The sequence below is a fragment of the Pezoporus occidentalis genome, unplaced genomic scaffold (genome assembly GCF_034315485.1).
Source record: "Pezoporus occidentalis ecotype Australia unplaced genomic scaffold, CSIRO_AGI_Poc_V1 ctg27, whole genome shotgun sequence".
In the NCBI taxonomy this organism is placed as follows: Eukaryota; Metazoa; Chordata; class Aves; order Psittaciformes; family Psittacidae; genus Pezoporus; species Pezoporus occidentalis.
Window position 1 is genome coordinate 3,415,339 of NW_026914611.1, and position 22,784 is coordinate 3,438,122.

At 35.8% G+C, this 22,784-nt stretch overlaps 1 protein-coding gene and 1 non-coding gene across 2 annotated transcripts in view; both read right to left on the reverse strand.

The window, feature by feature from the left end:
• Positions 1-22,784, reverse strand: part of LOC134166689 (T-cell activation Rho GTPase-activating protein-like) — a 1,836,444-nt gene that overhangs the window by 1,500,845 nt on the left and 312,815 nt on the right. The gene's annotated exons all lie outside the window — the stretch shown is intronic.
• Positions 11,589-11,752, reverse strand: LOC134166783 (U1 spliceosomal RNA). Its single transcript, XR_009965996.1, has one exon. It is a non-coding gene; the product is annotated as a U1 spliceosomal RNA (small nuclear RNA).

Below are 22,784 nucleotides of genomic sequence, written 5' to 3' on the forward strand. Positions count from 1 at the left end.
ATGGAATACCTCTTTGGTCAGTTTGGGTCAGGTGTCCTGTCTCTGCTTCCTCCCAGCTTCCCCTCCTCCCTGGCAGAGCATGAGACTCACAAAGTCCTTGGCCAAACCAAAACATCGCTATCAGTTCTGTTCCCAGGCCGAAAGTCAAAACACTGCACTGCACCAGCTACCAAGAAGGAGAAACATGACTGCTACTGCTGAACCCAGGACAAGCATTTTAAGATTATGTAAAAAGTAGGGGACTTGACTATATTACTTATAGGACTTGGAGGGCAAGAAAGATGAGGTTCATGAACATAGAAACTTAAAGGCCAGGAATATAGACAGGATGGCACAGTGGTACTGTAGTCAAGGATGGAGGAGAAACTTGACAAAATCCATAGTGCTGGGGAGTTGAAAGGGAGTGTGGTGTGGTGGCGAAACGAAGAGATTGCTTGGAGCAGAACAGAACTCACATACTTGAAATGCTGTGAGTGAAGTACTTGGGAAGTTTGGGATTTTGAAGACAGGGAGGGAATATCAGCTATGCAGGACCTTTCCTTTGGGAAGTGCTGTAGAGCATGGGATTGTGAGAGCTCAGCTCAGGGGTGGCAGGAAGAAAAAAACCTGGAGCTCTGAGATGATCCAGAGCAGCCTCAGAATGAATACCTTGCTATGACATGTCAAAGGGATCTATCTCTCCATACTCAGATCTTCTGATAGAAATGTCATAGATCACACTGCTGGAAAACACCCTGAATTACAAACCATAACTTTTCTTCATTTCCTACCTTTCAAATGGTGTTTAATTTATAAAAGGAATTGTGTCTTATTTATACATCAATCTCTCTCTAAAGACTTCCCAAGCACTCATACAGATAATTTATGAAAATATCCATAAATAAAGAAACTTTTATTTTATTTCTTCATTTCACAAATTGGTAAATGAGGACAACTAAATTACTTGCTTGTGGTCAGAATGAAAATGTGTCGGTGTGAGACTTACTAAGATGTTTTATGCCTCAGTTTCACACACCAAATAATGTAATTAAAGAAAATGTCTAGGTCAGAAAAAAAAACAAAAAACAACAAAACAGATGGAAAATAATTGACAAACTGGTAAACTAAGCCAGGAATGCAGGAGCGTTAATAGGAAACGATCATCCTCAGTCTTCAAAAAACATACATGAAAATTTAAGGCAGGCTTATGTCACAGAATCTCAATAGAAGGTAAGATTACTTACTGAACTAGGAAGGCTTACTGTCCTGTGCTTCGTTTTAAGTAACATTATGATTCTATTCTTCTCTGGGAAATGTAAATCTTTCATCAAATCAGCAGAAAAAAATCCCAAAGCTATCTTTTTTGAGTTTGTCCTAATTTTTTTTGGTTTGGAGACCTTTAGAATTTCCACAAATATTTTACAAAATCAGTCCTAAGGTTTACTTAAACATAAAAATAATATCATCCTACTCTTCCTTTTTTGCAACACTGCAGTGTTAATTTATTGGTTTGTTTTATTAGCAACCTATTTTAGAAAAATAGATAGAAAACTTGTTTAGGAGCTAACAAACTTTATCTTGTTTTTCTTTCCTGATGGGGGTAGACTACTGTTTTATGATCCTTTTCCCTTCTCAGAAAAATAACTAGGAGCTTGGAGTTTGGATCTACATTACAAAATATAGCGCTAAGCTTTAAATAGCTGAAAACATAAGAAAATGTCTGTGGAAGTTAAAACTCTGAAAAGTTCAGAAGTTTCAGAAGACTCGGTTCTTTCAAAAAGGCAGTTAGATCTGCAGCATTTGGGGATGAGGATGGACAGTTGTATTTAATAAAAGAAAGAGATGGAGAGCCTGAGCAAGAAGATCACTTTTTTGACAAGTGATAAGTTTCTGAGTTTTCATGAACTAGCCAGATGGGGTTTTCATAAATTTTTACAGTAGTTTGGCCTTGAAGATTAGAGAACTGGAGGGTGGCTGACCCTGAGAATAGTGTTGGCTGGCATTATTAATGAAGTGACACACTCCTGCTGGGGAGCACCATGCACTGTCTCACTGTCTTGGCTTGTATGTCACTGTGCCCAAAAGCGTCAAGGACCCCAAACCAAAGGAAAAAAGATAAGACAAGACTCTCTATTTGTATAGGGTGATAAAACATCCTGGCCAATTCCCCAGATGCTCTTAACTGGCATAATCCCGTCAAACTGGTTTACATCAGCCAAGAACCTGAATATTCAGTTTTAAAAACTGAGCTGGAAAGGGTTCCCATTTTAAAGCATTAATGCAAAAAACTATGTAAAGAAAATTTAAAGCAATAAAAAAGCCTTAGTCGCACAAGCAACTCACTTGAGCTACATTTTCCTTGTTGAGAATATTTGTTTTAAAAATATTTGTTTTGGATTTAACTGGCTTCATATCTTCTGGTGGGCTTTTCGGGGAGGAAAGAAGGAAACTGAGGGTGGATTTAATTTTTCCTCAGCGCTACTCAGAATACCATGGGATATAGAGCACTCACTGAGTTGAAAATTTTGCCAGAAAGTATCTGAGATTGTACAGTCAGAGTAATTTGACATCTGCGAGCATTTTTGTGAGTCATTTATTAAAAGCATTTTAAAATGTGTTTTCCTTCTAATCTACCTTACTTGTGTCATTATCTGTTCTCTGCAATGCACTAATTAGAAAGGGATCTAAAAAAAAAACACAGTGAAACACCAGAGTTCCAGTGTTGATCAAGAAGCAAGAGCAATGCACACTCTGAAACACTGCTGTCTGATTAGGATGATTACCTTAGTGATTTAGTTGTAACTTTATTTGTGAATAAGCCACAATAAAAATCTCTTAAATCCAGGGGAAGTTAGATCCCAGTGAAGGACTTCAGCTTGAACTTCTTCATCAGTATTACAGGTGACAACATGATTTTCTTAGACATTAATTAGGATGAAAGGCAGAATGATTCAAATCAGACAGCAGGATAAACCAAGGATTTTGCGGCATGTGAATGATGTAAAAAATATTTAAGCATGACTAATGCAAGTGAAAATATTAAATACTTCCTTTGGTTTCTAAAGTAGGGCCACCTGTAGTTTTGTCTCTTTTTTTTTTAGTTATTTCTTTTTTATTACAGATGGACAATATCAACACATTACAAAAAGCTTTAGACTACCATAATAGGCAAAATTGTAATTTTTTCATTTTAACTTTCATTCTAAAGCTAATTTAGATGGGTCAGAGTGGGTTATACTTCACCAAATGCCCCTGTTTTCAACATAGTGTTTTATGTTGGGGCTGCCTGTCACTGGCTCTGTTAGGACATACATCACCTCAGGCTGGTGTGGGCGTTCACAGCCAGTGTCTGAAGCTGATGTCCCCCTAATGCCTGCAGCTTTGCAACCCCAGGGCACTGGTGTGGTCATGGCTGTTGGGAGCCAGCTGGAGCTGGCTGGAGCTGGTTTCCCATCCCTGTACTCACATGACTGTCAGCACTCATCAACAGCTGCCACTATCCAGACTGGGGTTACGGCATGGAGGACTCCAGCCCGATTGACTGGTACTTGCAAAATGCCCAGGACTGGGACTGCTCCAGTGTCCCCCAACTTCCCTGCTCTCTGGCAAGGCTCTGCCCTGACACCCCCTGGGGAGCCCCCAAAACTTCTGTCCCCTGGGGAGCAGCCAGCCCAGGCTGTGCCCTGACAATGCACTCCACTGTGACCATCATATTTTTGCTGATGAGGACTGCACAGCACTAATTGGTCTAGGCCACCCCCTTACCCACCCGCATTATGCCTAAGGAAGATGGAAGTGTTTACCTCGGAACCCGTAGGGACAATGAAAAGGCAAGCACACCACCAGAGAAAGGGGACAGATATTTGGAATATATTTATTGTGTAACGGTTTGAAATGTATTGTTAATAAGATCTTTCTCTATAAATTAGGCAGTTGGGACCATTAGACTGCCAAAATATTAACTGTACAACAGCAATTTCTTAGCTTTGAGAGTACAGGGTGTTCCTTTTTGTCCATAAGAAGATTCTGATGTAACTACAGCGACATAAAAAGACCTATAAAGATTCTAAGAAATATTTTGGCAAAAATTGGCAAATTAGACTTTTTCACTATCCGTCCTTTGAACAAAGCCCTCTTTCTTTCCAGTGTTTCATTGAGCTTCTTTGTAAAAATAGAGTATTCCACTTGTTTTCCTAGGTTACCAAAAATCTTCAAAGAAGAAACTTTTTCAGAAGCTAATTTTGAGCTGAATGTTGATAGAAAGTTCAATACTTTGTTACTGAAGAGAAATCTGATCCTTCAGATGCATGAGCAGTCATACTGAAATCACTCAAAAGAGAGCTGAAATGGGGAAATCAGTGAACCCTGTACATACAACGCAGAGTTACCAAGTTTGAGAAGACTGTTCAGAAAGAGTGGAGTCTGAGAGAAAGAGTAAGATTGGGCTGCATTTTTCAGGAATTGTATTTTAAAAAAGAATCTGCCTCCAGCACAGTTTGCTAAACTTAGAAAACATTAGTATTCTTCTAAAATGTTTACAGTTCTCAGGCTAGGTGTGTGGTGATCTATGGTGGAGAATAAATTTCTGTCAGTCTTCAAATTAGTCGAGTAGCAAAATTTTATCCTGAAATTCCCAGGAAACCAGAAGAGACTTTTTTTCCTAGACTGTTTTGTTTTCTAATGAAAATTGTCTACTGCACTTCTACTGTAGTAAAATGTACAAGAAAAGCACAAGTATAACAGTAATTTATTTCCTTCGTAAGTTTGCTTGCCTGTTTTTCTCTTTTACCTCACAAGTCCCTTTCTCACTGAATAGAACATTACCAATTCCTTTTTTTTCAAACAATGGGATAATACATACATGGATAAAGGTTTTATGAATTGGTCCAGATTAATGTGTCATTCTCTTATCATTACCAAAAATGATTCAGAGTCCATGATTCACTGGAGTAGGAAGCAGAAAATTCATGAGCCTAAGTTGTTTCAATTAATCTTCTAAAACCTTAGCATTCTGGGTGACTGAGAATAGAGAAAGGCATGATCATTTTTAGTTAACATATGCATGGCATCAAATGACTTCCAGAAGGATATTGCTGCTACCTGAACCTTTTCCTTAGCACCCTCTGAAGTGATAGACCTCACAGAAAGGTTATATATTCATTGCATTTTACTGCCAAGCATAAACTTTAACATATTATCCTGACATTTCATCATATAAGTTGACATAGATACATTGCTCCTCATAAAGTTGCCGTTACATTTCATACATTTTTATGCTAAAAAGAAAACAGCATTCAGCCTGCCAAGATTTCTCATTAAAAGTTTAAAAAATTAGAAATACTTGTTACTAATTAGATAATTAGGAAGTAGATTAGAAACCTCTAAAGAGAAATGCACTTAAGCCAAGCGGTATTTTACAATGTATCTGTTTGAATTAATTTTTGTGGTATAATTAGCATTATGTATTACCTTCACAGTTTTGATTAAAATGTGTAATCTGAGGTACCATTAAGTCTAACACTTTGCATCTCACTGGATTCTTCATATAACTAATTAGCACAAAGGTCGTAGTTCTCATTTTTCCAATATGAACATATCATTAAAAAAGCACACTGCTGATTATGTTGATAGATGTGGTAGGACACTGTAGAGATGAAATTTTCCATTTCCAAAAGGGTGAATACAATTACAAATTCAGCAAAGAAAAAATACATGATTTAGTACCTCACCTTTGCACAGTTGTGCCAGTAAGAAAGAATTTTGATAGCTGCATAAAGGTAAAAACACTCCTATGATGAAGGAATGAAAATAAAGCTCTCTTTACATGTTGTTTATAAAGAATTTAAGAAGTTCAGTAATCTGATATGGAGTCTTTGTAGCTGAAATATTATTTATTAACATTTTCAGTAAGTAACCGTACACAGATGCTGCTAAGGACAATGCCAAATGACAAGATAGTTGCATGGTTTTAAACAGGTGAAAACACCCCAGTTTGACAACAGAAAACTTGAAAATGCATATAAATAATAACCTTGGATTCGGTCTTATATTTTTAACTCCTCCCCATATTCCACATTTCTTATGTATCTCACATTTCTCTTCATCTCAGCCTTTCCTGACATTCCTAGACTTCTGGATGTTGTGCTCTCCTATAAATTATCTCCAATATTCTGCATTCTTCCATCTTGTAGTTCATTAGATTTCATGTCTACCCACTTATGTATATATGTGGAGTATGACATCTCTCTGGAGCCACCTGCTTTCTCTCCAAAAGTAGTATATTAAGGTCATTCTTAAGTGAAAAGATTCCTATCCACATGGAATTAAAAAAAGAAGTTGTCTCCATTATGCTTCCATTATGGACACATGATGGTGAGTTAAAAAAATAGAATTTTTCCTTCATAACCCCTATTAAAGTGTACTTGCATCATGAAGTTGGTTTGTCCAGCAGTCATTCACACAGCAACCAGGTTCTTTTCAGAAGGAAATGTTTCCTCACAGCAGACCTGAGAAGTCCATTACAGTTTAGGAGGTAAGCACCTAAATATCTTCTGAAATTTTTCAGCTTGAAATGTAGAAAAAAACTTTTTCTTAAACTGTTCCTGATTTCATCAAGAGTTAAGTCTCCTAAATACATGTCAGGCACACAGTAATTCTTGTAAAAATGACCACAACAGCCATTTAATAATTGTTTGTGCCTGTTATTTGAATGCTGGCAATAATGTTTAAAATTTTATGCTCTTAATTAGGAAGGCTTGAAAAATTAACTAATTCCCCTTTCCCAACAAAAGGAAACATAATAAAATTATAGAATGCTGGAAGCTAGAATAGTCATGGGATGGGATTAATTTATCTGAGAGAACCAGTTTGAGAGCCACATTTAGAACTTATCTCCAGAGCGGGGAAGATATACTAATGAGTACTGAATATTTGTAAATTTGTGAATATGGCCACTGGAGTCAATGACTGTAACTAACCTCTCATGTAAACAAGACGTTAGGGAAATATTGTAGATTTAGGGAGCCTCTGCTATACAGGATGTAAAGAAAACAAGCTGAACCTTATTGATGAAAAGCTGTTCCAGCCTCAATGTTAGAAATTCCTTTTGTGTAACAGCAGGTCTGATTTCTGGGGTAAGGGCATCCTAACAGATAGGATGCTTGATTTCTGTATGGTTTAGATAGGTATTGTTTGCTTCCCTGCCCTTAGGTATCCATCTATGTCACCAGCTACTGTTTGCATACATTTAGCATTCCCCTTTAATCTATGAGGTAGAAAAGGCTGAGACAAAGTAACGTTTTTAAAGGAATTCTTGTTGGCTTACTACCATTTTTATTTTACCTATGTTGTATTAGGACAGTCTCATACCCTGAAAAGCTGACACGTTTGGGACACTTCTATTTATTCTTAAAGAGACACTGAGGGTACTCAATGCCCTTTAGTACATATTCTTACTAGTGGTATAATGATTGAATACTAAAAATTACGTATATAAGTCTAAATTATAAATGCATTTTTAACTCTTTTTTCTGATGCTGTCTGAATCTGTTTCAGTTCTTCTTATCAACTGCTCAGATGATGTTGTTTAAATGTGGTCTTCTTCATATCCCTATATCCAAACCTTGTTCATCCTGGCCCTCATATGTGCTTCTCTGTGCAACAGCACCTCTTTCATCATTTCACTTACAAAAAAGATTAAACTATTCCAGGAAGTGGGAGAGTAATGCAATTGAATGGATATTTAGGAGTCCTGGATGTACATGAATTGGCCCTCAGTACATAGTTTGGCCCTACGCCTTAAGTCTTTAAAGCAAATTAAATCCTGAATGGCATTTCTCCAGGAAGCATGCTTGATGGAATTCAAATATTAAACATAGGCTGAGTCTCTGAAGCAATTTTTCCCCCTCCATTTTTGGAGGTGTAACCATTCTTTCCAGTAAATAGCTAAGGTTATGGTATTCTTCTAGGCCAGAGATTTAACATGCTGAACTGAACCTAAACTAAAACTTGATGATACTGAACTGTAAGGAATTGGTTACTGTGTTCATCACTGGGTGGTGACTGGGTTACATTGCTGTAATTAAAACACAAACAAGCAGAATAGACAAATATATGAAATAAAATACATTTTTTTTAATTGATCTTGCAGCTTTAAGCCACCTTTTGAGGTACTTAATACAGTATTTCTAAGAAGTACATATGGGTTTAATAGTTCTAAACTGTTTCTTAGAGAAGCAAAAGTTATGGAAGTTAGTATATCAGATCTGCCTTTTGACTTGCAGATGAAGTTACTTGCTAAAGGGCTCAAAACATTTTATGCCTTTTATGAACTTGACTGGTGAATGAACTCTGATTTTATTTGAGTTTGCTGTACTGAAAGTGTGACTTTTTAAAAATGAAGGTGCTGGTTGGCCTACACATTAGCTGGAAACATTTTCAGGAAATACTTTTTTCTATGAAAAAAAAAAAGCAGAAAATTATTTCTGTAATATTTTGACTGCATAATAATTCTGAGTGTTTATATAGGTATAACTTTTAGGTAGGAGCTCTGAACCAGAGAAAAAAAGTTATAACTTAGGATATATTAAATATCAGAAAATAACAATATGATAGCTAATTTCAATGGAATGAGGGTGAGCTTCTCTAAAATGGAGATGTGGCTGATAGCCAAGCTGAAGTGCCTGAACCGAAATGGTAAAGAATCAAACAGGAGGATCTGGTAGTTACTATCCAGATGAAAAACTATGACCTGATACCTATCACAGAAACTTGGTGGGATGAATCACATGATTGGAGTGTGTTCAGAAGGGACAAGCAAGGAAGGTTGGATGGGTCTTTGAGCAACCTGGTGTACTGGGAGCTGTACCTGCCCACAATAGAGGGGTTAGAACTAGATGATCTTTAAGCCCCTTCCAACCCAAACCATTCTATGATTCTATGACAGAAAAAGGCAATATGTCTGAGATTTGTGAGTTTTCTTGTTATTGCTGTTACAGAAAAACAGTGTGAATTTACCCATAGTGAAGGTTTTTAGATTGGTATTCTTCTTTTTTCTTCAATTATTTAGAAGAAACATCTGGGGAATTACAGACCTGGGTACTTCATCTCAGTGCTGGTACGAAATTGATTTAGAGTGTAATTAAATTGAGATTAATAGAATATCTGACTCAGTATCACGTTATAGTCACAAATTCATACAAGTGAAAATTATGCTTTCTTAACCTCTAAAGGTTACTGAAAAATTCATAAACAATAAATGAATGTTACCCTAATTGATGTAATTTATGCCTTCAGGTTTTTTTCTAGTAATGTGCTACACAAAAGCTCATTAGACTTAAGGGATAACTAGAAGATAAAAGGTTAAGTCTTGTCACAGATTTTTAAACTGGTTAATCAGTAGGAAAGAATTCGCAATGAAGGACTGTTCCTCAGGGGCATAAGGTGCAATATCTAATCAGTCAAGAAACTGCTGATTTATATTTGATGCATTCTTTGAAGCTAGTAAGTGTTTTTAGTCTTATTTTAAAAACAAGAAACTGGAATAGAGTGCAATGTCAAATTCATATTTAAATATCTATTACAAGTGTGACAAGTCACACTCTATAATGTTCTCTTTCTGACAAGAGAGGTCAAGTTGAGACATCAAACATTTGTGGAAATTGTTCCACCATAAAAGTCTTTCAAAATGAAGAGGGAAATATGCATCTTTCTTCTCACGGCCCTATGAATCTAAAAAAAATGCAAGAAATACAACTTTTTTCTCTTTTTCTTTTTAATCAGGAGTAGGAAAAAATCTGAAATATTTCAGAAAAAAAATTAAAACTCCATCGCATCTGAACAATTGTTTGATGTTAATATCTGTATAATTTTATTCTAAAATGTGCAAACCAGAAACAAACCAACCTAACCCAAACTGAAAAAAAAAACCAACCCACAAATATTTTTCAACTGATTCAGTTTCAAAGCTCAGGAATTTTAGACAGGATCTAAATACTATGCAACATGAACCATCCGATGTGAACCACTCCTGCCAACTTATACATTTGTTGTGTCTAATATGCCTTTGAAGCTTATAGGATTCATTTTGTGTTAGTGCAAAGCAATAGCTTCCAAGCCAACAACTGGACATAACAGACCATGCTAGAGCCTTTGCTAATTTGAAATGGTCGTGGAAAGTACTTTGCAGATGAATAGGGTAGGCCCAGCTGTTAGCATGCTAACTATACAACCTTCTTCAGATCTGAGTAACCCTGAGTTTCCATGGGTGAAAAGTCTGCAAAATATTCAGTACATTTTATGATGGACTTTGCTATCATCCAGAAATGCTGCAAGCTTTTTCTGTAGTAGTATATCTAGTGTTAGCTCATGAACTGCCACAATATCATTTAACACACTCTATAGGAGGCTTCAGCACTCCATAACATTTATCCACCTTTTATTGCCAGGTTTCATTAACAGTTTATTGCCAAATATTCACTTGTAAATAGAAAATACTTTGACTAGTGCTTCCAAACATAAATTCTTCTCTTCTTTATGATTCAGACAAAGAAAAGATGACATGGTAATTTTCTGAAACCAATGTACTTCTGTATGGCAATTCTGGTTGTGATTTTTATTTGCAGAAGTTTGTGTTCTTAAAAAAGGATAGCATAGGTAGCACATGCCTTACTATACCCTTGTTCTGGATTATTTGGATTACATGGATAAAATACATATCACGATTTTGGAATTTGAAAACAGTCCACAAAAAAATGTATTCTGTCTGCTAAAAAAATGCTGTGATTATCTTGAATGTTTACAGCTTGATTTTTTACAGGCTGTGAATCTGTGGAGAGTACTACTCATTAAGATACATGTTACTGAGCATAAAGCAAATAAGAATGATTCATAGAAAATCAGAGAGGTTATGCTAGAAAATTTCCATTGTATAAGAATACTGTATCTGTATCTCTATAGTCAGGAAGGTCAACTATTCAATTTTTACTGCATTTTGAATCTGCAAAATGATAAATGTAAATAAATTCCTTATATGTTCAAAACCCCTAAAACTTCAAAGGTAAATCATGCATTGACTTCTTTTTAATCTCTTCCACAGATTTAAACCTATCTCTATTATAGGGTAGGAATATGTAATGAAATTACTAAAATGTTGATTTTGCTAAACTGGAGAAACAGAAAGGGAGTGAATCAAAACAGTTAAGCTACTTTCCTGTACTGAGCCATACTGTTAAGGAACTTTCACTGAATCTATGGACACATTATCCTCATGGATTTCTGACTCATCATAGCAATCATGTTTAAAAAAAAAAAAAAGTTTAATAAAAGCAATTTCATTTGAATTTTCTGTTAAAATATAACTAAGGGTAGAGAAATATAGATATGACAATACATATATTTTCACTCACTGTTCACTATCAATATATCATTCACAACATCATTGTGAGTTATTTACCACTTTATGATAGCAAGGATCAGCTATGATTTTATTCACTGGGATAGAATCATAGAATCATAGAATAGTTAGGGTTGGAAAGGACCTTAAGATCATCTAGTTCCAACCCCCCTTCCATGGGCAGGGACACTTCACACTAAACCATGTCACCCAAGAAAAAAAAAAAATAAATTGCAGTCCCCCCCCCACCACAAATTATGCAGTTGAGTTTCCCGCATTTGGGGAAATCACAGGGGTCAGTACACCCGGAGTGGAAGGGATGAGCCTCTCCCTGGGAAAACCACCTGCTTGATCATGGTGTCTCCCCTGCCAGGTATGTTCTGTAAGGATGTTCTGACCTTTTTGAATTTTCCTGAACTGAATTTGAAAAAATAATTGTACAGCTAAATAAATCACTGTGTGAATACTTTGGAAAATAGAAAAACATTTACTTTCCACACATTTTAATATTTATGTAGTTGATACCAGAAAATTTTACTATAGAGCATTAATTGGACATAGTAAATATTACATTGGATGAATATAAAATGCATAAGACAAATACGAATAAGGATGTTTTGAGTGGGGGTTTTATCCTCAAACAAAATTGGATATACTGTTGTCAGAATCATTATTACTTCAATGTTCATATATCACATAATCATAAGAATCTTTTTTTTTTTTTATGGAAACATTTAATTTAGCAAAATTGTGCTTTATTCTGGAAAAATATTTCATTAAAATATTTACAACAGTTCTATTTACGGGTTATTGGTAGCACAAGGCTGAGAAGGATTATGTAATAATATGTTGCCTCTTTGAGGGACTTAATATGAGATTTTGATATTTGGGTATTTTAAAATATCTACATATACCCATTGTCTTATTATTTTTTAATAGTGAATTAAGAGGAGTTTCTTGCTTTTGGATACTCAAAGCAATTATGGCAATGTACATGACCTCATGAAGAAATCCATGGAGTGGCTACTCAAAACCTTGTTTTGGGTGAAATACATAAGTATGTTTGAAGAATTTAGTTTTAATTCAACTGAAATCTTAACAGTTTAATCAATAACTTGTTTGTCCAGGTTTAATTATTATAGAGGAAAGAAACAAAAAAGGAAAAAAGAATACATTTCAGAAGAAATTTCATTATAATAATAAAGTTTAAATTATTATAAACATACTTTCTTGCATCTGTTGTTTCTTCTGGTGGCATGCTCACCATCCCACTGCTCCTCAGGGTCCTCTGGTCCTGAATTTGCTGCACTTTTCTACATATGTTGCATGTTTGTGGGTTTTTGCTTTTTTTTTTTTGATGAATTGTTTATAGTCCCAGGGTCTCCAGCTTAAACCTGTGCCCTTTGTATTATTGTCCCATACCAGTATCCTTCTACCTTGCATCCCGGGCCCCCATTTTCAAGGCCCTTTCTATCATACCATACCTATTTGCCTGTAAATTACATTTTTATGCTTACACCATACTATGTTGGGAAGGGATGGTTAGCTAAGAAATTAGGTATTAGTTAATGTTCAATCAATGGGGATGATTAGGGGATGAATGCTCAAGCTTGTTTAACTCTGTAGACATATCCATTGATATAAATATAAGGCCATGTATCTTCACTTTGAAAATAAGAGCTCTGAAGTTTTGAAATTGTCTGACACACATAGTAAAAAATTTGTTTGTTCTCTTCACCCTTTAACATCTTTCTTAGATGACCAGATCCAGATATTTTACATATTTAGCGTATCAAATGTGACAGTATTATTAAAATTACCCATACATCCCTATCTAGAGGTCCATAAATAATTTCCATTACTGATTTTAATGGCGCACCTGCTACAAGTTATTGCAATGCCTTTAATGACTCATTAATGTGCTTAGATTTCCAGCTGATACCAGCTGAATGAATGAAGAATATTTCCTGTAACATTACAAAATAATCAGGAAGTCAGAAAAAAAGGTATAGAATCATAGAATAATTAGGGTTGGAAAGGACCTTAAGATCATCAAGTTCCAACCCCCCTGCCATGGGCAGGGACATCTTGCACTAAACCATATCACCCAAGGCCTCATCCAACCTGGTCTTGAGCACTGCCAGGGATGGAACATTCACAGCCTCCCTGGACAACCTATTCCAGTGCCTCACTACCCTAAAAGGAAAGAATTTCCTCCTTATATCCAATCTAAACTTCTCCTGTTTAAGTTTTAACCCGTTACCCCTTGTCCCATCACTACTTGTTCCCATTTTAACAAATATTGTACTTGTTAAATACATTGTATTTGCAGAACTAGAAAACACTCTGTCAAATACATAGCTGTAGGTGCATAACCTTTTATCATTTTATTAATTTTAAGAGTAGCTAGGCAATCTGCTTAAAAGGTATGGCACTGGACAGCCATACCTTTAATTTCTTCCAGCCACTCTGGAAGAAGGGGCATTTGGTTAGAATTGCTTGATTAGGGATATTTGGAAGAGCACAGGTGCTTAGCAATTAAAACAAACAAATGAAAAAAACAAAAGACCAAACAAACAAAACAAACCACAAAAACCAACCAACCAAACAAAAAAAGCCCCAACTTTCTTCAGATGTATATGTTGAAATATTTGAAAGACACAAATTTGTTAGCAGTTAAAGACAGTAACACTGCAGGAAATGCTAAAAAAGCCCCCTAATTTACAGGAATATTAAGAACTAGATTACCTTTTGCAGTATCCCTGTTCCTCAGTCACCCAGATTGAATCATGTTTACCAACTCCTCCCCCATGTTTTGGAGATCCATAATAATGTATCTACAAAATTGACACATTATTATGTATCTGCAAAACTAAGAACAAGAACACACATTCAGGTCTAGCTATGCAAGATAGCTCTCAGATAAAGAGTGCAGTTAATACTATAAGGTACTAGGAAAAAAATACTTGCCCTCCCCCCCTGCTCCTGCTTCCGAAAAAAAAGGAGGTGAAGTTAAAAATTGCACTAGCACACAGAGGTAAAAACAAGATCATGCATCTGTCACATGCTTGGAAGCCAGTGACAACCCAAAGATTTGAAAGCCAAGAAAGGGGAACAGAGGAATTTGGGAATTGACTTGACAGAATGATTATAATTGGGAAGACTTAAAATTTTTGAAGTATAGGAGAAATTGCTGTCTTCCCCCATAGGTAGGTCAGCATTAAACCACACTACTTGCAAATCCCTAATGCCACTTGTCATTTTGCAGTGTGGCCAGTTAGTTGTTAATGACAAAGAATGTCAATCTACCCAGGAAAAGCAATTTCTTTATTGCACCAATCAATGATCAAAACTTTTTGGCTTATGTTATAAAGGAACTTAGTTTAGATTAAAAGCGTGGTTTGACATGTAAGGTTATCAAACCATGTTTCAGAAAATTATTTCAGGAGTTGCTTTTCCTCTCTGTTGAATGAAATAGTATATATACTAACTGGCTGCTTTTTTTGTACTCCATTACAAATGTGATTATTCTTTTCCTGAAGTAGAAAAATAAGATTTAAAATTTAAAATAAGATTTATTTATTTAAAATAAGATTTAATATTTAAAATAAGATTTATTTACACTGTTTCAGAAAACAATAGCAAATTTTAAATCTGGAATACATTCTTTACAATAGATTCTATGGTCCAATTTTTTTATTGTTTTTAGAATTATTTACTGCATACACCATTTAGAACACAACATTCACCAATCTCTCCCCTAATATTTTAGCACACTTACCAAAAAGTCATGCCCAAAACCAAGTTACTTTTAGGATACAGGAAATTAATTTAGATATTTTATCTAAAATCTAACAGTGCAAGAAGCACATTGTAATATACTATCAGTGGAGATCTTATTGATTTACTGAATTTTTTATTAGTACGCCTTTTCTAAGACTCAAATTTTGTCAGTTCTTTCATATCTTTCTCATGAATTAGTGAGTTTGTAGGAAGACACTGCAATAATGAATTGTCTAAAAATTTTCTTTTCCACTAAGCTGGTCATTCACACAAGTAAAAATTCTTTTACAGCAATCTCACAGAATTTGCTTTCCTGCTATAGTTTGTTCTTCAAAACAATGTAATGTCTAGTACTTTTCATTGAAACCTACTACAGGTAGCCGTATCGAAGGTAAGTTAAGTTATGAACATCATGAAGACATTTCACTCAAAGAAAGGAGAACATCAGGAAGCTGATGTTCCCATGATGTAACCATCATTAGACTGAATTAATTTAGCATTTAGTGTCAAGAAAGAAAATGTCCTTAATCCACTTAATCCAGCATGACCATTTCAATTAACTAATCCTCTCAAACTGTAGCAAATACTATGCTGTATGACTTCATAGAATAATGCATTCCAAGCTCAGGAAAATACTTCTGATCTGGAAAAAGCTTTAGCCTCTCTGTATACCATTTACTGAAGTGTCTTCCAAAGCTTTTAGGGATACTTAAATGTGTGGGGGTTTTGGCATTTGGTTGGCTGTTTTTTGATGGTGCTTATTTGGTTTTGATGTTTGCTTGGTTGCTTTACTTGTGGTGCCCCCCTCCCTGTGACTTGGTACCATTTTTCTTGGTTTATCTGAATCCTGTGTCACTGTTTTTCAGGTAACTTGGATACTGGAAAATTCTAGATTTTAAACAATCTGAACTTGTTTATATATACTCAGAATATTTTTAAGACAGTGCCCTTTTGAATATTTTCACAACTCTGTAAATATCATTATATAATATATTACTTTTCATAATACATACATTGTATTGATTCACAATGGTTTTAGTTATCATCATTGAAAGTAATATTCTATTAAGAAGTTTAGACAATTTTTTATATGAGTGATAGTATTTTATATAAACTGATTCATATTTGGAATTATATCCAGAACAATTCTACTGTAGACATATAAAGAAAAATACATCAATATACCCATATAAATCAATTTTACACTTACAAATGTGAATGTTTGTTTATAAGAATATAATTATTGAAAACAATTACATCAGTCCTATAACCAAGTCTGCAATGAAAGAGGCCTTTAAAATGGGAATGAATAGTCTTAGTAGGACTACCTGATAATCAAGTATCATAGAATCATAGAATCATAGAATAGTTCAGGTTGGCAAGGACCTTAAGATCATCTAGTTCCAACCCCCCTGCCATGGTCAGGGACACCTCACACTAAGCCATCTCACCCAAGGCTCTGTCCAACCTGGACTTGAACACTGCCAGGGATGGAGCATTCACAGCTTCCCTAGGCAAATAAACACAAAAGTCTAAGTATATGCCCATATTAGCATCTTTAGTTTATTTATCCCTATGATATAAAACCTAGCTATCTGAAGGTACAAGAAAGGAAGTATCTTGCAGGAAGTATTGCTTAACAGACTATTTCCAGACATCTTATTAATCCTGTTCTACTCTTTCAAAAGGAATTTTATCATGGAATCATAAAATAGTTAGGGTTGGAAAGGACCTTAAGATCATCTTGTTTCAACCACCCTGCCACAGGCAAGGACACCTCACATGAAGCCATGTTACCCAAGGCTCTGTCCAACCTGGCCTTGAACACTGCCAGGGATGGAGCATTCACAGCCTCCCTGGGCAACCCACTCCAGTGCCTCATCACCCTTACAATAAAGAACTTCCTCCTTATATCCAATCTAAGGTTCCCCTGTTTAAGTTTGAACCCGTTACCCCTTGTCCTATCACTACAGTCCCTAATGAAGAGTCCTTCCCCAGCATCCTTCTAATAATTTTATATGCTTGCTATAATTTTATATTGAGTTGAATCTTATGATCTCACTAAAGTCAATGGGTTTGCCAAACAGAGTGACACTGGTCATAAGTAAGAAATTCTGGACTAGAATTTCTTAAACTTGAATGAGCTTTATGTGTGCTTTAGAATTTGCATCCTCTATAATCTGTAAATTTCTATCCATGTACCTGCAGCTGAGTTACTTCATCCTCAGTTCTTTGCTTTGCTAAACCTAAAATATTAGCTTTCATATTTTATTTATCTTCGGCATTATTACGTATTTCAATGTTTTGGTTTGTATTTTCTTATGTATTATGAATTATCTACTTTCCTTTCACAGAAACATATCTCTCTGATCCAGGAAGTTGGTTTTTTTACAATAGACTGATTATAGGTGACGTAACCTGTAAGAAAAAAAAAAGTTGAAGTAGAATTGATGGCATATAAAATAGAATCATAGAATCAACTAGGTTGTAAAATGCCTTTAAGATTATGAAGTCCAGCCATTACCCCAGGACTGCCAATGCCACCATTAAACTATGTCACTGAGGGCCTCATCTTCATGGTTTTTTAACACTTCCAGGGACAGTGATTCCACTACCACCCTGGGCAGCCTGTTCCAGTACTTAATTAAACTCTCTGTGAAGAATTTTTTCGTAACATCCAATCTAAACATCCCATGGGTTTTGGTTCGATGGCAAGCTGAATACAAGTCAGCAGTGTGCTCTGACAGCCAAAAGGGCCAGCCATGTCCTGGGATGCATCAAGCACAGCACAGCTGGACATTTGAGGGATGTGATTGTCCCACTCTACACTGAGACCTGATGCAGCTCCACCACGAGTAATGTGGGCAGTTTTGCCCAAGAAGGACACCAAACTATTAGATTGTGTCCAGAGGAAGGTGACCAAGGTGGTGAAAGACCTTGACAGAAAACCTACAAAGAGTGGATGAGGTCACCAAAGAGTGGCCCACCAAAGCTGCTTTATCACTTCCCCTCCTCAACTGGACAGAGGCAAGAAAATATAATGAAAATGTCATGGGTCAAGATAAGGACAGGAAGGACTCATTCAGAAATTACCATCATGGTCAAAACAGTCTTGACCTGGGGAAATTAGCTTAATTTATCACCAATCAAATCAGAACAGGATAATAAGAAATAAACCCGAATCTTAAAAGTACTTTCCTCCCACCCCTTACTTCTTCCTAGGCTTAACTTCACTACTGATTTTCTCTACCTCCTTGCCCCAACAGCCCAGGCGAATGGGGAACAGGGGCTGTGGTCAGTTAATCACACACTGTCTCTGCCTCTCCTTCCTTCTCAGAGGGAGGACACCTCACACTCCTCCTTCATTCCTGCGTAGAGTTCCTCCCATAGGAGGAAGTTCTCCATGAACTTCAACATGTGTCATCTTTGTTAGCACAGTGAGCAAATAATTATGTACCAAAAGCTGACTAGTAGTCTTGGTGATTATCATTTATTGTATTTCCATAAAACAAAACGATTTTCATTTGAATTTATTTAATCACATTTATTAGTTAGTAATGGAAAAATCTGTTGTGATTAGTTACAACATTTCTCTCTCCCCTCTTCCTTGTTCCTTGCCTCCTCCTTTCTTCCTTCCTTTATTTCTTTCTTTCCTCCCTTCCTTAAAGAGCTGTCCTTAAGGTTATAGTGACATGAAGTAAGAGCAAAGCTGTGGCTCGTTTATCATTTTTTCTTTTTATTGGAAATAAAAGAAAATTGGCTATTCTTATTTTTTTCCTTCCTTTTTTTTCATTTTTATTTAAAGAAAATAATCATCCCACAATGCTCCTTCATCTGTCATGGGGGCATATATAATACCACAAACAGCTAATACAGGATGTCAAGGCAACAGGAATAAAAGCAATAGAAAATTCAATTGAGATTGCTTCTGCTTCTTGACACAGAACCCACAGGACAGAATATTCTTTCTACAAATAGCTTGGTCATGTTAGCTTACAGTTTTACTTTAAAAGCCTTAACAACTCTTTCCATAAAAACTTTAATGCTCTTCCTTTTATAGCAGTAAAATAGATATTGTGTTATCTGCACTATGCATGCATTTCACTATACAAATTCAAATACATGCATGTTTTTTCATATATATATATGCACTCATAACAACAGTGAACACGTAAATGCCCCTATTGTGACTGTTCTGTGTACTGTCCTCTGTAAACAGTTCAAAGACAGAGAGAAAAGTGAGCATATGTGGGAGCAGCAACTCTGCAAAAACAAGGTCAGTGAAGAAGGATTCCTCCTAATTGTCACATGGTTTTGTATACTTTTTTGAAGGGTGTGAGGAGTCCTACCCCTGAGGAGGAAGGAGCGGCAGAGACAACGCATGATGAAGTGCCCAAACCTCCATTCCCTGTCTCCCTGTGACACTGAGGGAGAAGAGGCAGAGAATTTGGGAGTAAAGTCGGGCCCAGGAAGGAGGGATCACTCCAGCTGATCCATGGCCAAGACTCAACCCCTACATGGTGGAAGTCCCTCTCCTTTGGTTTCAATTTCTGCACTGAATACTGTGTATTGTGTCACTCCCTCCCCCATGGGGGAATTAACTATTTATCTGTTCCTACCTGCATGAACCACCAAACTTGAGCCAGTCTCCATCCCAGGAGGCCAACTAGTGTTTAAATCTCTAGTTTCTGACACTTTCTAAGTTGTTGCCCAAATGTGTTATGGAAAAAAACCCAACATTGTCTTTGTTATCCAGATCATACTGAGTAAGACAGGTCAGTTCAAGCTTTGCAGATGGTCAGGACTCATATCTCGGTGGTACTGCTGGGTAGGCTACATTCAGTTACAACACTGATACAACAAAAGAAAAGAATACAAATGTCCCCAGAAAAGTTCAGAAAGTTCAGAATGCTATATAGCAATATGAATATCTTATGGAAAACATTCAGCACTCAACAGGTTGTTGTGGGGTTTTCTGTAGAAACAAAAAAAAATGGAGAAAAGAACTGTGTCTGGTGAAATGAGAAAGACGATTTCTAATGATCTGGAAAAGTCCATGATTTCATCTCGGTCATTTGCACTGAACATCTACATTACCCTTAAAATGTTGGGATTTCATAATTCCCTTTCAACTTTGTGTGTGTGTTTGTACAGAGAATAATTTATCCATGATATTCAGATCTTCATTCACTAGAGACTTTGTGCTAGTTTCTGATTTTGTAGAGAGCAACAGAATAAGAAAATACATGTTTCAATACACAAGTGATGAGTCTGAGTTTTTGCTATTGGCTTTTAAGTGGATAAGAAGTTATGAAGTATAAATTAACAAATTCAAAGGATCACAGCCAAACAGCTCTCTGCCTCTGACATTCAGTGCATAGAAGTTACTCATGCAAACAAATCCTCACTTTGTGAAGAAAACAAGTTTTGTAAGGTACTTACTGTCAAGATAGGTCAATCAAGCCACAATTAGCTCTAATTAGAAATCCCACAGGCTATTAAAATTGTTTACCTTCTGTTGAGATATCCACAAAAAGGCACATAATTTTTCCCACTTGTGAAAACATCAAAGAAAAGTATTTCCTATCTGAACCTTAAAACCAATTATAAATGAGGACAAGCACAGCAGTGATATCAACAGAATTTAGGAAACCATTTGTAATTGCAGCATTACAGCTAGCTAAGGGAGTATAAAGCACTATTCCTTTTAGGCTCTAAACAAAGGGCCTATATAAATAAATAAATGTTGGGGTATTTAATGTAAAATCTCAAAAAGACAGAGAAATGGACTGACAGATTTCTGCATCTGAGTTCTATAACTATATCAATTCTTATTTCAATATCTGAATAATGAGGTAGACTGGTAATAAGTTTTTGTTCTTATTCAAGGACATTAATTAGTGGCCTTGTTTTCAAATGGAAGAGAGTCTAACACAGATCAACCAATTGATTTTTTTTCATTTTTTAAAATAGCTAACATATAATAGAAAATTCAAAAAAGAAATGAAGAACCTAGGAAAATCCATGGTTTTCTTATCTCAGTTTTTGAAATTGCTTATAATTATATTGTCTATAGAGGAGAAAGCAAGCTCCAAGGAAAGCAGGTTTTAGAACTTACAAGCCTACAAGTCACATTAGAACTTGGGGAAAAAAAAAAAAAAGAAAAAAAAAGAAGAGCATTAACTTCTTCACTGGATCAGGAAGAAATCATTGCACTAGCACTTGCTTTAAGTGAACATAATTTCTTGTTATAACTGAATTTGTCTAGCTGAGAACAAAAATGATTCAACAAGGATGTAGTCCAGAAGTTTTTTTCCCTAAAATGAGGCAGCATGCCACAAGCATTTGTTTCAATTTATCTGACCTACTAAATGTGCTTAGATGCTAGTGGCAAGCAAGAAGTTTTTATGTAATGATTTTAAACATATCCATGAAACCACTTAAGTAATATTCATCTGGATTCATTTAACGTACTTGGATATGTCTAGAGGAAGGCAACAAAGCTGGTGAAAGGGCTGGAAGGTATGTCCTGTGAGGAACAGCTAAGGACTTCTTTGAGTTTATCTAATTTGGAGAAAAGGAGGCTGAGGGTGACCTCATTGCTACCTACAGCTTCATGAGGAGCGCGATTGAAGAGAGAGGTGCTGATCTCTTCTCCCTGGGATCCAGTGATAGGACACATGGCAAACAGTTGAAAGGTGTGCCAGGGGAGGTTTAGACTGGACATTAGGAAGTATTTCTATACGGAAAAGGTTCTCAAACACTGGAACAGGTTTCCTAGAGGGGTGGTTGATGACCTAAGCCCATCAGTGTTTAAGAAACATTTGGACAATAACATGCTTTAAATTTTGCTCAGCCCTGAATTGTTTAAGCAGTTGATCATTGTAGGCTTCTTTCAACTAAAATATTCTAACCTATTTTATCCTATGCTATCCTATCAAATTTTTCAGGTGCGTTTGCAGTTACTCATTCCATATTCAAGATAACAGATTAGACTCACCGGGAAATTTCTGGGGAGTTCTGATTATTTTAATCCAAATAAATACATGAAAACTGCTGGCAAATTATAGCTGGGATGGGAAACTGTAATTTTAATCAAACCTGTTATTTGTCTTGCAATGTTCAAATAATGTAAAGGTGTGTAGTTGGTTTTTCATTACTCATTATTCTTAAAGAATGAAAAATATGAACCGCATCTCTAGTTGCCATAAATTCTTTTTTAAGTTTTTTTATTTGACAAAATAAATATGCATGAACAAATTCACCAATACTTAGACCATTCTAATATGCATGCAAAATATAATATTGAAGTCACTACACTTATTTTTGTCCTTTCCATAACAATATATTGGCTGGTTTGACACTTTCTAACAGATTTGGTAGATAACTTCATATAACATGATGTATGACCAATTATTTCTTTTTAATGAAAATAATATAATCCAAAGGAGTGTAATCCCTTATACTCCTGACACAAATAAGATTACTTATACTTATTTGCCACATAGTGGATTAACCTGCCTTTTTTAAATGTATGCTCACCAGAAAACAGCAATCATGTTAATGCATTTAATCTAGCTTCTCTAAATCTGCACAGGAGAAAAGATGGTTTTTATAATGAGACCGTGAT